Consider the following 3,836-nt stretch of genomic DNA (forward strand, 5'->3'; position numbering starts at 1 on the left):
CTCTCTCTCTCTCTCTCTCTCTCTCTCTCTCTCGATATATTTACAGAAAGTATGGCAGATACTTGTAAAATACTACTTAACATCAGATGAGAGGTGACATTTCAATGATCTACAAACACAGATTGTTCATTCTATATCCCTTAAGATTTGAGAACTTTATGTTTTTCAAAATGCCCAGGGCTATCAACCAAGTAATATTCCTCTATTACATTTGATAAAACTTTAGTTTGTAGCTGTAGTATATACTCTCCTTGTCTAAAGCATTATTTTATGGTGAGATAAATTAAGGTGTATGAAACATTTAAAGATTTTTATTAGTTTCCATTGCATCTATTTCCATGTGTGGGTAAAGGCACATGAGTACAGGTAGGTACCTGTGGAGACCAGAAGTGTTGACCCTCCCGGAACTGGGCTTACAGAGGTCTGTGAGTTGTCAGACATACATGCTGGGAACTGGATTGGAGACTTTTTCTTAAATGCGATGAGGGCAAAGCTTGTCTTTATAATATAGGTGTTACCTAAAACTGAAGAGTGCAGGTTTTCATGCCGTAAGCTCTTCTCCATGCCATGTCTAAATTGCTCCTAAACAGAGAGAGTACCAGAATTTCTGAGGTACAAGAAGCTGAACTTTCTTTTTTGATTGATCTCAAATCAAAAGTCTAGGCTGCAGTCCATCACCATTTTTCATCTCATTATGCATTCTGCACCTGCCAGGACTGTCCACAATTATCCTCCCTCCTTCTATGACACAGCAGGTAGTTCTACCTCCAGCTGCCATTCTCATTCATAAAACAGACCTGGAATAATCACCTAAACTGGATAATATGCCCATCTTCCTCAATTATCTCATTGTTAGGAGGTAATAGAGAGAAATTCACATTGGTCAAGGCATCTGTCTTTATGGCCTGTAACTGATAATCATCTTGCCTTTTTCCTTTCTTTCTTTTTATACAACGAGTTCCAGCATAATAATAGGCATTAATGGGCATTAATCATCTACATAGAAAAGAGGTATTTTAATTCAGGTCGAGGGCCTGGTTCTGTAGTAGAGAGTATTTAATTTGGAGTCTGAATGAGCTCTAGTTCTGGGCATGGAGTGAAACGAATGTAAAGACACAATGCATGGTCACAGGAGGGGTTCTGGGTCATTGGGTGCCTAGTGTGCGCTACAGGTTCAGCACACACTGAAGATTCTCCAGTGCTCAGACGATGCGACAAGGGAGAGTAAACAACCATGGAAACACAAAGTACAGATCCAACTGACCGTTGTAGAGAAGGAAAAGAAATGGAGGTAGACCAGAAGTAGAATTTTGAGAACCAGGAACCAAGCAAGAACAAGTGAAAGGAGCAGAACAAGAGGGCACACTGTGTGCAAGGGAACATAGTCACAAAAGTGCATTAGCCAGTGGGAAGCACTTGACTCCTCAGTCAAGTAAATTGATTACATTTACACTTGGCTCATACAATATCTGATGAGATATGGCCAGGCCCTGATCAGCACCATAATAACGTGGAAAGAGAGGGTGAGATGTTAAGGATTTAGAGTCATCTCACTCTAGTGGCTAGCAGGGTAGATGTCCAGGAGGGAGAAATTACGGATGATGACCAAGTGCCCAGCTTGAATTCTTGGATACGGGATGGAACTTTAACCACAGAGATGTAGGAGGGAAAGAGAACTAACCAGTTGGGTTTGAACATGTTAACTGAAGGAGTCAGGACAGTAAAGAAATCTGCTCAAAGAACAAGATTAGATTGATGGTCTTAAAACAGAGCGCCAGGATGCCCCACAGGGACACCCAGAACCAATGATGCAGTGGAGATGTCCCACAGGAGGGAAGACTTGAAATCAGAGATGGAGTGGAGATAGCTCACAAGGAGACCCAAAGTCAGAGATGCAGTATAGATGTCACATGGGGAGACCCCAAAATTAAAGATGTGGTGGAGGTTCCTCAAGACAAAAACAGATGGCTGGGAACCAGAGTGGTTTGAATGTGTGAAAGCCAAGGAAGGAAGAGCCTTCAAGAAGAGGCCAACTGAGTCAGGTCCTGCAGAAGTCTAGCTAATAAGGAACGGGACTTTGCCACCATCTTTCTGGCAGGTTTGGCTTTCTGATGGTTCTGGCAAGACATTCCAGTACAACAAAGAAAAGATGTGTGCTCCTGAGAACAATCCCCTCCTCTCTTTTCTCTCCCTCTTCCCTCTTCTAATCTCAGCATAATGGCTCTTAGACCTGGTTGCTTTTTTTTTTTTAAGTCCTTAATGGAGAAGTGACATTTCTGACTTTTGCAAATGAGCTATCATTCATTATGCAGTTTTTTTTTTTGGTGAGGAGCTCTTATAGGGGTACAGAAGGCATCTTAAGCCAAGAGAGTCAGATGACACAGATCTTAGATTCAGTGATATGCGGATTATGTTTCTACCGCTCCCTCTTCTTTTCTTTCTTTCCTTCTTTCCTTCTTTCTTTCTTTCTTTCTTTCTTTCTTTCTTTCTTTTTCTTTTTTCTTTTTTTTCCTTTTTTTATAGAATAGAGTTTATTTGGGGCATGGGGAGGGGAGTTAAGAGAGTAGTAGAGGCAGAAAAAGGCAGAGAGAGAGAGAGAGAGTAGAGAAGAGAAGTAGAGGCAGGCAATGAATATGAGGAGAAGGGGGAAGAGAGTAGCCTAGCCTACGAGGGCAAGAGATAAACAAGAGAACAAGAGCCACTCCCTTTTCTTCACAAGCAACCTCTATCTGGATCACACCGCATTTGGTACTTTGGGAACGTGAATAAGAAATACGGTACATGCCTGCCCCATCTAGGCCTGCAGTAAAAGATATTACAAGCTAGTGAAAGAGGCAGACATGCAATCAACCAACCTTAAAATAAGGTGGGCTGAAAGAAATGTTCATAAGGGTAAAAGGCACATTTTATGGGAACCAAAAGTAATTCCCCATCTCTCATGAAATGCAGGAAATGACCTTTAAAAACAGACACAATTGGGGAGTTCATTGCACCCTAATTACCTGCCTACTCTCCAGACCGTAAACTTTTATGCACGATCTGTTCTCTGTTCTCCTCATTTATACTCATTTACTTTAACAGGCATCCCAACAACCTATATGCAAAACTTAACAAGCGTTGGTGGCGAGTGGAGATCTCAGCTCCACCCGTGACTCTGTTTTGATTCCTACATTAGACCAGGCTTTAGTGATATTTAGTAATGCCACTCTGACGCCTTTCCTTGGGTATGTCAATATCCTTAACATTAAATGCACAGCCTCATGGATGCTATGGGAACCAAACCTCCTTCTCCCACAGCAGATAAACTGGGGCAGCTAAGTGTATGGAACAGCTTCTGAGGAGCAGCTTCTGAATATTTTGATCTGAGTAACACGGTACATTAGTGCAGCTTAAACACCCATTAAAATTCTTTGCAAAGCAATTGCCTTTAGAAGATCCACCTAACGCTGCATGCCCACATAGATTTCCTATTGGTGCAGCATTGCTATTTATAATCAGGGCCATTTGGTAAAAGCGAATCTAATGTAGGTTAACTGTAACTAGAATGACCTAAAATATAGGAAGGTCTTTCTCTCTCTCTCTCTCTCTCTCTCTCTCTCTCTCTCTTTCTTTCTCTCTCTCTTTCTTTTATTAGGTATTTTCTTCATTTACATTTCCAATGCTATCCCAAAAGTCCCCCATACCCCCCTCCCGCTCCCCTACCCACCCACTCCCACTTCTTGGCCCTGGCATTCCCCTGTACTGGGGCATATAAAGTTTGCGTGTCCAATGGGCCTCTCTTTCCAATGATGGCCGACTAGGCCATCTTCTGATACATATGCAGCTAGAGACACGAG

The sequence above is a fragment of the Mus caroli genome, chromosome 5, assembly GCF_900094665.2.
Source record: "Mus caroli chromosome 5, CAROLI_EIJ_v1.1, whole genome shotgun sequence".
NCBI classification, from domain to species: domain Eukaryota; kingdom Metazoa; phylum Chordata; class Mammalia; order Rodentia; family Muridae; genus Mus; species Mus caroli.